Genomic DNA, 14,396 nt, shown 5'->3' with positions numbered 1-14,396 from the left:
CATGGCGAGTAGGACTCACGTCCAGCTGAACAAATATCGCTTCTCCTCTGCAAAAACAGTTACATAGAGATGAGATACATTTATCGTATCGTTTATCGTGATAAATTTCTTATCACAATAAGAATTTTGATTTATCGTTGTCAAAATAAATTCTAATTAATTATGTTTAAAACCCCTCAAAACTGTCCGGAGTCTTTTACTGTTTTTCTAAAATCTTTGTTTAATGAGAGCATCAATAGATACCAATAAATCTGAAAATGGGATGAAATCTAGTTTCATCCCATTGAGCAGTTAAGTGGTACAAATAACATTTCTTTGTGTGACTGATGTCTGAAAGAAACTAATTGTTATCATGTTTCTAAGAACAGCATTTCTCTTGTGTTTTTCTGTGACTGCTCTTCAATTCACTATTGTTGTCACGATAGTACCACAAACATCTCTTCCAACTCAATTCTACTCCTGATTCTGATGTATGAAAATCACTGAGGCAGCATGACATCACCACATCTTCTTCTGGGCTGTATTAATGTAAGAGTATAAGTGGTTATACATATTATTTAAAAAAATTTTTAACTGTAAATCTGTCACTGAAGAGTCGAGTCTTACAAACTCATTACGTCACGTTATATGGGTCTAATAACACTGTCCAGTATGAAATGGACCACTTCACTCTTCTACTTATGTTAAGTAGTTTTCTTATGTTGCTAAACACTACACAATAATCACACCAATAAATCATAGCTTGAAACAAAGCAATTATCGATGTTCCTATGGAAACAACAGAGGGGGAAAAAAACTATTTCAAAATAATTATCCCCACTTATCTGTTTTTGAGGTTGGCAAACATCAATCAGAGTTTATCTTTATTATGAGAGGTTGACTAAACATCCTGATTAATTTTCCCAGGTACATGATAAAAGATTTGATATTTCCAATCTCTAGTATTTAGGACATATGGTGTTATGGCAAGTATATCATATTATCAGCTCAAGATAAACAGATTTCAAATAAGGTGATGGTGTGTTTGACTTCAAAGCCAATAATGATAATAAAAAAGAGCAGTAGTACAGTCCACTATAGCAGGAAGTTAGAACATTGGCTGTTTGAACCTTTCTGGGCACTGCTTAAAATGATTCCACTGTTACAGATATTTAATGTATTTCATGTGTAACAACCATTTAGGCAGAAAACTGCTGTGTAGTGTGTGAATAAAGATGAATAAAGATGAAAAATGCCTCCTGTGACAAAAGTTGATCCAGCAGAGAGCCACATGTTTGTAAAATGGGTGGGTCTATGACCAGATGATGGTCAGTACCTTTGTAGTTAGGCAGGTGCAGCACATGCATTCTGCTATTGTTGCAGGGCGGTTAGCAGCAGCGTATTGTTGACTTTTACTGCAGGAGTTGTGAACAATTGTTCCTGTGAAAAACTAATTATCTGTAGAAAGTTCATCTTTTCTATTTTGTAATAGAAAAGATACAAAATCTCCCACCACCACCAATAGTAGTGGTGGGACTGCATGAAAATATTTCAGAGTTAATGGCAAAATAAACATCTTCAATGCAAAAAACCCTTTTAGATGCTAAACTGTTGAATACACATATGAGCTCAATAACAAAGATCCATCCATCCATCCATCCATCCATCTTCTTCCGCTTATCCGAGGTCGGGTCGCGGGGGTAGCAGCTTCAGAAGGGAGGCCCAGACTTCCCTCTCCCCAGCCACTTCTTCTAGCTCCTCCGGGGGAATCCCGAGGCGTTCCCAGGCCAGCCGAGAGACATAGTCCCTCCAGCGTGTCCTGGGTCTTCCCCGGGGCCTCCTCCCGGTGGGACGTGCCCGGAACACCTCACCAGGGAGGCGTCTAGGAGGCATCCTGACCAGATGCCCGAGCCACCTCAACTGGCTCCTCTCGATGTGAAGGAGCAGCGGCTCTACTCTGAGTCCCTCCCGGATGACTGAGCTTCTCACCCTATCTCTAAGGGAGAGCCCAGCCACCCTACGGAGAAAACCCATTTCGGCCGCTTGTATCCGCGATCTCGTTCTTTCGGTCATGACCCAAAGCTCATGACCATAGATGAGGGTGGGAACGTAGATCGACCGGTAAATCGAGAGCTTCGCTTTTTGGCTCAGCTCTCTCTTCACCACGACGGACCGGTACAGCGCCCGCTTGACAGCAGACGCTGCGCCAATCCGCCTGTCGATCTCCCGCTCCCTTCTTCCCCCATTCGTGAACAAGATCCCGAGATACTTAAACTCCTCCACTTGGGGCAGGACACCCCCCCTGACCCGGAGAAGGCACTCTACCCTTTTCCGGCTCAAGACCATGGCCTCGGATTTGGAGGCACTGATCCTCATCCCGGCCGCGTCACACTCGGCTGCGAACCGCTCCAGCGAGAGCTGCAGATCACGATCTGATGAAGCCAAAAGGACCACATCGTCTGCAAAAAGCAGAGATGAGATCCTAAGGCCACCAAATCGGATCCCCTCAACACCTTGGCTGCGCCTAGAAATTCTGTCCATGAAAGTGATGAACAGAATCGGTGACAAAGGGCAGCCCTGGCGGAGTCCAACTCTCACCGGAAACGAGCCCGACTTACTGCCGGCAATGCGGACCAGACTCTGACACCGGTCATACAGGGACCTGACAGCCCGTATCAAAGGGCCCGGTACCCCATACTCCCGGAGAACCCCCCACAGGGCTCCCCGAGGGACACGGTCGAACGCCTTCTCCAGGTCCACAAAACACATGTAGACTGGTTGGGCGAACTCCCATGCACCCTCCAGGACCCTGCCGAGGGTGTAGAGCTGGTCCAGCGTTCCACGACCAGGACGAAAACCACACTGCTCTTCCTGAATCCGAGGTTCGACTATCCGACGGACCCTCCTCTCCAGGACCCCTGAATAGACCTTGCCAGGGAGGCTTAAGAGTGTGACCCCTCTATAATTGGAGCACACCCTCCGGTCCCCCTTTTTGAACAGGGGGACCACCACCCCAGTCTGCCAATCCAGGGGAACTGCCCCCGATGTCCATGCGACATTGCAGAGTCGCGTCAACCAACACAACCCTACAACATCCAGAGCCTTAAGAAACTCCGGGCGGATCTCATCCACCCCCGGGGCCCTGCCACCGAGGAGCTTTTTAACCACCTCGGCGACCTCGTCCCCAGAGATTGGAGAGCCTAACCCAGAGTCCCCAGGCTCCGCTTCCTCAGTGGAAGGCATGTTGGTGGGATTGAGGAGGTCTTCGAAGTACTCTGCCCACCGGCCCACAACGTCCCGAGTAGAGGTCAGCAGCACACCATCCCCACTATAAACAGTGTTGGTGCTGCACCGCTTCCCCCCCCTGAGACGCCGGATGGTGGACCAGAATCGCCTCGAAGCCGTACGGAAGTCTTTCTCCATGGCCTCTCCAAACTCCTCCCACGCCCGGGTTTTTGCCTCAGCAACCGCCCGAGCCGCATGCCGCTTCGCCCGCCGGTACCCATCAGCTGCTTCCGGAGTCCCACAGGCCAAAAAGGCCCGATAGGACTCCTTCTTCAGCCTGACGGCATCCCTCACCGAAGGTGTCCACCAGCGGGTTCGAGGGTTGCCGCCGCGACAGGCACCGACAACCTTGCGGCCACAGCTCCGATCGGCCGCCTCGACAATGGAGGCACGGAACACGGTCCACTCAGACTCCATGTCCCCCACCTCCCCCGGGACGTGTTCGAAGTTTTGCCGGAGATGGGAGTTAAAGCTCCGTCTCACAGGGGATTCCGCCAGACGTTCCCAGCAGACCCTCACAACACGTTTGGGCCTGCCAGGTCTGACCGGCTTTCGCCCCCACCACCGGAGCCAACTCACCACCAGGTAGTGGTCAGTGGACAGCTCCGCACCTCTCTTCACCCGAGTGTCCAAGACATACGGCCGCAGATCCGATGAAACGATGACAAAGTCGATCATCGAACTGCGGCCTAGGGTGTCCTGGTGCCAAGTGCACATATGGACACCCTTATGCTTGAACATGGTGTTCGTTATGGACAATCCATGGCGAGCACAGAAGTCCAGCAACAGAACACCGCTCGAGTTCAGGTCGGGCGGGCCGTTCCTCCCAACCACGCCCCTCCAGGTCTCACTGTCATTGCCCACGTGAGCGTTGAAGTCCCCCAGCAGAACAAGGGAGTCCCCAGGAGGAGCACTCTCCAGTACCCCCTCTAAGGACTCCAAAAAGGGTGGGTAATCTGAACTGTCGTTCGGCCCGTAAGCACAAACGACAGTCAGAACCCGTCCCCCCACCCGTAGGCGGAGGGATGCTACCCTCTCGTTCACCGGGGTAAACCCCAACGTACAGGCGCCGAGATGGGGAGCAACAAGTATGCCCACTCCTGCCCGACGCCTCTCACCTTGGGCAACTCCAGAGTGGAAGTATGTCCAGCCCCTCTCAAGGAGACTGGTTCCAGAACCAGAGCCGTGCGTCGAGGTGAGACCGACTATTTCTAGCCGGAACCTCTCGACCTCACGCACTAGCTCCGGCTCCTTCCCCACCAGAGAGGTGACATTCCACGTGGAGGGGTTCTCCTCCATGGGCTGCCACCTTATCGTGGTGGAGGGGTTTGAGTGTCCCAATGATCCTAGGAGCTATGCTGTCTGGGGCTTCATGCCCCTGGTAGGGTCACCCAAGGCAGACAGGTCCTAGGTGAGGGACCAGACAAAGAGCAGCCCAAAGACCCCAATGATGAAGGAAAACTTTGGACTTGGTGTTCCCTCGCCCGGACGCGGGTCACCGGGGCCCCACTCTGGAGCCAGGCCTGGAGGGGGGGCACGATGGCGAGCGTCTGGTGGCCGGGCTTTTACCCATGGAGCCCGGCCGGGCTCAGCCCGAAGAGGAAACATGGGCCCCCCCTCCCATGGGCCCACCACCCGTGGGAGGGGCCAAAGGGGTCGGGTGCAGTGTGGGATGGGTGGCAGCAGAGGGAGGGGACCCTGGCGGTCCGATCCTCGGTTGCAGAAACTGGCAATAACAAAGATATTGTTTTTAATTTGTTAACCATCAGATTGGTGCAAAGTGCTGTTTACGCTGATATTAGCGTTTTGGTTGTTTGTGTTGCTGCTACATGTTTAGCATTGAGATGCTATTTTGGGTTTGAATAGCTTTACTAATGGGATAACTCCTTTTAGCACAACTTGAACACAATAACAGTCTTTTCCATTGTTCAGTCAGGTCACTTTTGAAGCAAAAATTAACTGAGTGGCCCAAGAGAAGAGGCTTCGTCGTCCATCGCTGTTGTTGGCAAGTGTCGTTTCTTGTGTGTCGGATTTACAAGTGTACTAGAAACACAATGCAAAGGTTCCTGTTCGGGACTTTTTTATATTTAAAATGAATGCAAATAATTGTGTTGGCATTTTGAACCAATAAAAATCTATGTAATTAATTAAAATGAACACCTTAAAGTCCTTCCCTTAATTATACTTAAATATTTAACTTGAAAAATCACTGAGGTAATCAGTTCCATGTTTTCTTTGTCCTGTTTTTATATTTCAGCTTCATTTTTTATTTTTTTCTTTCCAAGAGGACGAGCATTTAGATTTTGTTGTATTAAAGGGGCAGTGTTACAAAAAATCAGCTGTTTTTCAGCTTCACCTTTATCAATCCTAAATCCTTTAATCTCCATAGCAACCATTCAGCTGTGAAAACTACCTGGGTGGAACTAGGCCCGCCTTCGAGATGCAGCTCCTCCTCAGAGCTCCAGTTTCTAAGCTACCAAACAACCACCTGTCAGAGCAGGACTCTCCCACTCAGCTCCTTCAGACTACCCAGAAGTAATTGGCGAACATCTGGTGGAACTGGAGATCTGCTGAGCTCGTTATGGTAGTTACGTCTCACAGCAACACTGGTAAAAACATTGTTAAAGGGTTAATAGAAGAGCCATGTCGTGATGACTTTCTGGAGGCAACGTTTAAGAACGAGCAGGAGTTTTTAAAGAGACAGAGGCCCAATTTCAACATCATATTTAATATATAGCATATTCATAACAACTAAAGTTAACATAATTACTTGATTGTGCCATAAAATGGCAGAGTGCCTAGAAGACACATAATTCTGCTTCTTTGAGAGAATCATCTTCTTTGGGGAGAATAAGAATAGTTGGAACAATGGGGAACTGAGTCAAAAATGAGTCTGGCTTCAGAGAAAATGACTCAGCAGTCAGGCTGTATGAAAGCTTTTGTCACAGAGATCATGTCCCATTGAGACACAGATATGGTAAAGTGATTCCTCTAAGATGACAAGAAATGATTTCAATCTAGAATAAAAGGTTCTTAAATGTCTGCAGGTTCTCTAACAGTTTTCAGCCGTCAGAAACAGCCAGCACATGTTCTGCAGTGCATTTGGAACCCAGCAGCCTCTGTGCAGGTGACAGAACACAGAGGCTGCCTCCGCTAGCTAGCCTGGTATTTTTAGACTGCTCAGGTTGATCCCACTAATGAAACGAAGCTCACAGGAAAGCCACGTCTGACTTCAACCAGAGGTGAGCGAGTGTGTGCCAGGGACTTCTCTGGAAGAGGCTATTTGTCGAATTAGCCGGGTAGTGTTGAAGTGTTCACAGATTAGGGTTAATCCTCCCGTCTCGGTGATGTAAGAAGTGCTGTTTTTCCCCTCCGTTAATGCCTCTTGAACACGTCCAGTCCCCGCCGCCGAAGAGTTGTGCACCGCGAGGCCTGCTGAGGTGCACAGCTTTCGGACACCCCGGTGCTCTTTGCTGCGGACTCATGCCATGTGCGGCTGCGCTCCAGGCCGTTTGTTTGGATGAGCCCAATTGTCATTGGAGGAGCACAGGGGAAATGATGCGTCGCATCTGGAAAAGAGATAAGGAAGAAGGGAAGACGTGAGAATGGGCGATAGGAGGCGTGAAATCCAAAACAAATGGCTGCTGGTCTCAACATGTCTGGAACCGAATCAGAGACAGAGACCGCTTTCTACATGCTGTTGAGTTTATGTTCAGCTGTTGTTTTAGCGTGAGAATAAGTTTTAAAATGTAGGTTATGAAAACAGTCTACTTCACATACCTTCAATCTGATATTTAAAAATTTGAATTTAAAATTTTATTGATTTCATAAAGGGATAATGCACATTAATCAACATAGTAGTGTAATTTACAACATTTAAAATAAAAAGTAATCTTCAGAGTTTGCCAAAGATTCTGTTTGCCATGCAACGCTGAATGTTTTTGATCAGATGCAAATTGAATGACAAAAAATGAAGTTAAAATTCAACCAGATCACACCAGTCACAGTAATCTGCTCTACAAAAATATTCCTGTTGCCTGGAGAAATATATATATATATATATATATATATATATATATATATATATAGTACGTCATTTGACTTTACTTGCTAAACTGTTACTGTACTTCATCTAAGGAACGTTTTGCAATTTGAAAATGCACAAAGATTTTTTGTCTTGCTATTATTAAGCTCAAATAATCTTCCACCAAGACTTCTAGTTCAAGGATAAATGTATAAAGTTGTATTTCACTGGGAGTTTATGTATGAACCAACAGAAAGTGCATAACTACTTGAAAGAAAATTCAATTAAAAAATACTTCAATGATCCCAAATGGAACTCTTACCCATCATATCCATGATCCGTTTAAATTTTGTTTAATAATACTCTCAAAAGTGTGGTGTGGATTTGTACTGATCCCCCTTTTACTACGACACCCCAATTATTCTAGCTATAAATGCAGCTCATCTCTTCTGTGACGGCCTCACAGCTCTGAGGGAGTATGAATACTTTTGTAAAGCACTCTATACATGGAACAAACCTAAGCTTGCATAGTAAAGCTCTTCTATTTAAATAGAGCTACTTTTTTCTCAATAATCAGATTTGATAATCTCGCAGTGATGTTGCTAATTATTGTGACGGTAATATCAGTAACAATATGTCTGTTTTCTTCTTTCCTCTCTCTCATCTGTGCTTCCACTGAGTGACCTTTAGTCATTTGGCCAGTGTCATTAGTGTCCAGTGTGAACAATCTGCTGCTGCAAGACTCTGTCCAACTGACTAAATATTACATTAGCATGGATAAATGAAGTTCATAACATCTGGAATATGTGAAGTCACCATATAATGTATGACATTATTACTTTATATTGCCATTTATTAACCTGTTTAATGTTCTGTTAGTGAGGATGTGTGTGCTCTGTGTTTGTCTTAAAGCTGCAGTCATCTCATCTTTTTCTACTTCTATCGTCTTTTTGAAAAGCTCATTTGGCATTTTGTCATTAGCTGCGTTTCCGTTACAAATGTGCTCACAACTTTAACAATATTCCATTACTGTCAAACAAAATACAATTTTGCCACTGCGGTGCTTTTATTAAATAAGAAACATAATTACAATCAAAGATGAATAGGTCTGGTGATGCGATAAAGTATTAAAAAACTTGCCACACCATGTTTTTGGCGTGTTTCCATAAAGCAAATTTGTTTCCAAAATGTCAGATTTTGCAATTACATCTTCAGTAGAAACACAGCTATTGTCTGGACAGCAGCCCTAAATTCTGTTTAATTCACAAGCTGTTTCCATATAATTGTCATTTGGATGAAAAGCAAATGACAATTTTAGTAATTTTAGTTCAATCACATGTATTCATATTGCTAGTGCTATAAGCTCAGTTGATTATTAAAGTAGTCCAAAAAATTTGCACCAAACCAAGCCCAGCAAACTGCACGGAGTTGCCACCCACAGCACCCACTCCACCTGACCAGCAGGAGGCGACAGCAAACCGCCTTCGCCGAGCTGCCGACCCCACAGCAGCCCCCAACACAGAACACGCAAATTTAAGCAAATTTTTGAAAAGAAAAGAAAAAAAGAAAAAAAAGTTAATTGTTCTTCTCTACTGGCTTGGTGTGAATCAACCAGCCTACGCAAAGCGTAATTTCATCAGATATTGACGCTACGCATGATTGTATTAAAGAGATGCAGAAGTTTCAAACTAGCACAGACCACACTTAACACAAATTGGAGAACGTTCTCACCTCTAAGCTGAAGAGTTGGACTTAGAAATTCCTTTGAGTTTCATGCATTTTGTAAGAAACAGAGCCACCAGTGTATGGAAGAATTTGCTACGTGATAATTTTTTTTTTGACAAATCTATTTCTATGAACCAGATTTAAAACAAAGCTCCCCAGAAGAGTCAAAACTGTTGTTTTTTAAAAAGAAAATAATATATTTCCTGAAAGGAATCCCAGGAATTATGGGCAAGGTTAAGTCTCCATCCAGGTCAGGATTGGTGTCAACGATTGGATCCCATTAGCAGTCTAATTTTGCTAATACCTGGCTCTAATCGGATGAAACCACAGGGGGACTGAGTACAGGAACACTGGGGGCATCTGCTTTAGCTACAGCCAAGATTAAAGGTTCACCTTTGAATCTCCTGCTTTTTCATGTCAGAGCTTTCTGGAATAGATAGAGAATGTAAACTTGGGTATATACCAGCCAGGGAATGTTGAACCATCTTCTATAAATAGGAAACACTCAGCCAAAATGTGGAAATATGACCAACACATGACTGTTGAGCAATCTCTGGCAGCAGTAATGCCTGGTAAAGAGTTTAAGTACGACCTTTTTAGTATCTGACAAGGTCGATAAACCTTGGCCTGATTTTATTCACTAAGTTGTGTTGGTTTACCAAGTATTCCAGGTGTGTTTTTTAAAATGTTCCACTTCACAAATTACTGTTGAGATGTATGCCTTCTCTTTTTGTTTTTTTTTCTTTCTATCAACAATGTCCCTAATACACCGCCATACGAAACCCTTCTGAAGTTTTGGATCTACAGTGATTTATGCATGGCTTTCCTACAAAATTATTTGTTTAATTGAAGTATTTTATGCTTTATTCATTGCTGAACAGGAAATAAATTCTCAATAAAGCCTTCGAGGATTGTCGTTGTTATATAGTGTTTTATTGTTTGGCCTGCTAGTACTCTTGAGATGACGTTTTTTCCCATGTTAACACAAAGCCCTGGGTTAGAAACTGGCTGCATCTCGGGCTTTGGGATGCAGTGAGAATCAGGTGGTTTGCTCAGCTCCGTGTTACATAAAAGCTGCAACATGTTGCAGTGTGCCTCTCAGTTCATTAAACCTCTGTTTTTATCCCTCTCCTTTCCCCCCCTTTGATGTGAATCTGTACTACGACCACCGGGGGAGCTGTGAAACGTCTCACATGCAGCTTTTAGGAAGCAGTTCGACGGCCGGCCATAATATGGGAGCGGGCCTCCTGGAGAGCGATGTGATCATTTCGACATCTAATCTGTGTCTTCACACCATTGTTCGCACATAGACACACACGCACGCCCACCCACACACACACACGCCCACCCCCACACACGCAATTACCATGGTAACAGTGGGTTTCATCTCTGGAAGCAACATGGAAGAGTTTTTCTTTCACCTCTTCAGCTCCTCGTGGCGTTTCGGTGAGGATTCAGGGACGCCCCACGGCGACATATTGTCCTTCGCCGGGACATTGGAGACGGCCATGTTTTGAGCTAATCTGTCTGATTTTAATTAAGAGAGCCGCCTCTGTTTCACTGGATGTTTAATGACTAGATGGTTAATGTCTTGGAGTTATTTCAGTTCTGATAGTTGGAGATTGTTTTAGACACACATCTAGCTTTTAAGAAGGATTTCTAACAGGTTCAATATAAAAATAAATTGAAATGTTCTTTGTACAAATACTAAGGTTATAAGTGTGCAAATATTGTAGATCTGGATCAATTATTGAAGTAACTGTCAACCAATTTAGTAACGGATTAATCGTTAAATAAACTATACAGACTCAAAAAAAAGGCCGTTTTGTTGGAAGAGAAAGTTAATTGAGCCAAAACACACATTTTCCATTTAAGATATAAAAACATGTATCTGTGTTCAATCCAGAACTCTGAAAGTGGCTTTGTTTTTTTTCCTTCACCTGTTGTAAATTCTGTATAAAACTTTACATTGTATTGATACAGTAAGTCCTGAGCTTTTCACATGTTGGCATATTTAAACTGCAGATTCATCCTTTACTACAAGTAATCAAGAGTTCACTAAAGAACTCTAGTTGCATTTTAGACAATTAAATGTTGAATTGTTTATTTAAAAAGGAATTGAATAGTTTATTGGCGTCTTTTAATGTATTTCTAATATTGTTAAAAAGAGGCTGCAGTGGTTGCAGAGTGCTTTTTTTATCAATTGATCGTCAGAATAATCAATAACAAAAATAATTTAGTTGCAGCTCTGCAATATTGCACATGAAGTAGAATTATTTTTGACCCTCTTTCATAGTTTTTTTTTCTTTCATTTCCTGAAATATAACTATAAAGTTATTATTTACAAATGACTGTAAAGAAAAGCCTGAGCATTCTGCACATCGAGTGTGACATGGTGAGGGCAAATGAAACGGAAAAAATACATACAACCGATTTCATTCTAGAACACTGAGTGCTAATTGTTCCGTAATGACCGTGAAAGCAGCATTTGTTTGAACTGACGGTAAGCATACCAGTGGGGCCAGAGGCAGAAACAGGCTGCTTCCTTCCTTTGTGTTTCTTAGGCTGCAGCTTGGTTCACAGATTCTGTAACGCTGCTGTTTGTTCTCACTGAGGATCATGCATCCTGCCTGTGTATGTATTAATATGTATTAGTATGTTTGGGAGAAGGATTTCTGCCAGTACATGCTTCCTGTGCAGTCTGGAGAAGTGGAGAACTTGATTCAAGTGTTTTCATGAAACAATCCGTTAGCCAGTCAGCTATCCATCCATCTTACCTGTTTGTCGTCCGTCTGTCTGTGACTTTAGTGTAAACATTGTCATAATCAGTCAGTTAGAATATGCTTTCCGACGTCTTATTTAATAGAACAATCGAAGTATATATTTTTTTCAATTATTTTATTTAATTTTTTTGTGAAGTGGGTTCAGAGGAAGTGAGGCTTTGGCCAGTGGTAGACTCTGATCTCAAATGCAACATAGAAACACTTGCTTCTAAACATTACAGCTCGGTCACATCTGTTAGATCTTTCATTCATAGACGTTTGCAGTGATTCTCTGTCTTTTTTTTCCCCCACATTAAACACATTTCTTAAAAAGGAGCATATTTCATGTTACTGTGGGATACAAAAGGAACTCTGTTTTAACACCAAATTAAAAGATCCTGGTTGAAGGGATCATGATTTTATTAGTAATATACACTGCTCAAAAAAATAAAGGGAACACTTAAACAACACAATATAACTCCAAGTAAATCAAACTTCTGTGAAATCAAACTGTCCACTTAGGAAGCAACACTGATTGACAATCAATTTCACCTGCTGTTGTGCAAATGGAATAGACAACAGGTGGAAATTATTGGCAATTAGCAAGACACACCCAATAAAGGAGTGGTTCTGCAGTTGGGACCACAGACCACTTCTCAGTACCTATGCTGTCTGGCTGATGTTTTGGTCAGTTTTGAATGTTGGTGGCGCTTTCACACTAGTGGTAGCATGAGACGGACTCCACAACCCACACAAGTGGCTCAGGTAGTGCAGCTCATCCAGGATGGCACATCAATGCGAGCTGTGGCAAGAAGGTTTGCTGTGTCTGTCAGCGTAGTGTCCAGAGGCTGGAGGCGCTACCAGGAGACAGGCCAGTACACCAGGAGACGTGGAGGAGGCCGTAGGAGGGCAACAACCCAGCAGCGGGACCGCTACCTCCGCCTTTGTGCAAGAAGGAACAGGAGGAGCACTGCCAAAGCCCTGCAAAATGACCTCCAGCAGGCCACAAATGTGCATGTGTCTGCACAAACGGTTAGAAACCGACTCCATGAGGATGGTATGAAGGCCCGACGTCCACAGATGGGGGTTGTGCTCACAGCCCAACACCGTGCAGGATGCTTGGCATTTGCCAGAGAACACCAGGATTGGCAAATTCGCCACTGGCGCCTTGTGCTCTTCACAGATGAAAGCAGGTTCACACTGAGCACATGTGACAGACGTGACAGAGTCTGGAGACGCCGTGGAGAGCGGTCTGCTGCCTGCAACATCCTTCAGCACGACCGGTTTGGCAGTGGGTCAGTAATGGTGTGGGGTGGCATTTCTTTGGAGGGCCGCACAGCCCTCCATGTGCTCACCAGAAGTAGCCTGACTGCCATTAGGTACCGAGATGAGATCCTGAGACCCCTTGTGAGACCATATGCTGGTGCGGTTGGCCCTGGGTTCCTCCTAATGCAGGACAATGCTAGACCTCATGTGGCTGGAGTGTGTCAGCAGCAGTGTTGTATAGTAACGAAGTAAAAATACTTCACTACTTTACTTAAGTATATTTTGGAGTACTTCATACTTTCCTCGAGTATGAAAATTTTTGATGACTTTCACTTTTACTTCACTACATTTCCGAACTTAATTGCGTACTTTTACTCCGATACATTTTCAATGTGTGGTTTAGTTACTCGTTACAAAAAAGCGAGAGAGAGAAACAAAGTGTTTTGACCCCACCTACTGATTAGCAAGTAGGCTACCGAACAAAGTCCGTAGCCTGCTTGCCTGGGCTTGTTCATCACCTCCAATAGGATACACCTGTTTCGCTTCTCCCATTGTTGGGGAAATCAGAAATCAGAACACCGTACAGCGGGTGGGAGGGAGGGACGAACACAGAAGAGTGCTGCCCGCACTGACGCGGCTCAGGGATTACGTGACACGCAGCGCCGTGCCCTATAATGCACTGTAAGCTATGTAATGTGTTTGAGGCAGTTGACCAAAATCCCGGACAATTTTTAAATTCCCCCCGGACATCTTTTTAGGTCTGAAAAGTAGGACATGTCCGGGAAAAAGAGGACGTCTGGTCACCCTAGTTCAATGGGGGACAGAAGCCATAGCGATAGCAATTTAGACTAAATTTAACGAATATAGGAAAGGCATGCAAGTTCAAAACCACAAACCATTAACATGTGCTACTCTTTAAAACTGGAACAATTTATTAGCAGGTTTAATTTTGTCTGCACTTGGTTGGGTACATTATTTTAAGTTTATTTGACAAGTTTACCAAAATATAAGAAATGTCATTCACACTTGCCTTGTTTTACTTTTTACTTGTACTTTTCATTACATTACTTGAGTACATCCATTTTTACAGTAATTTCCATACTTAAGTACAAGACGTTTCAGATACTTTAAGACTTTTACTCAAGTAACATTTCAGTCAGTGACTTCGACTTTTACCAAAGTCGTATTTTGGAGAGGTACTTGTACTTTTACTTGACTCTGAGATTTCAGTACTTTATACAACACTGGTCAGCAGTTCCTGCAAGATGAAGGCATTGAAGCTATGGACTGGCCAGCCCGTTCCCCAGACCTGAATCCGATTGAGCACATCTGGGACATCATGTCTCACTCCATCC

The 14,396-nt window shown here is 44.2% G+C and overlaps 1 protein-coding gene across 1 annotated transcript in view; it reads left to right on the top strand.

Annotated features, from left to right (window-relative positions):
• grk3 (G protein-coupled receptor kinase 3) overlaps positions 1–14,396 on the top strand; it is a 79,476-nt gene that overhangs the window by 33,925 nt on the left and 31,155 nt on the right. The gene's annotated exons all lie outside the window — the stretch shown is intronic.

Source organism: Xiphophorus hellerii, chromosome 8, assembly GCF_003331165.1.
Source record: "Xiphophorus hellerii strain 12219 chromosome 8, Xiphophorus_hellerii-4.1, whole genome shotgun sequence".
Classification (NCBI taxonomy): Eukaryota; Metazoa; Chordata; class Actinopteri; order Cyprinodontiformes; family Poeciliidae; genus Xiphophorus; species Xiphophorus hellerii.
Note: the sequence above shows the minus strand (reverse complement) of the source record. Positions and strands in the feature narration are given on the sequence as shown.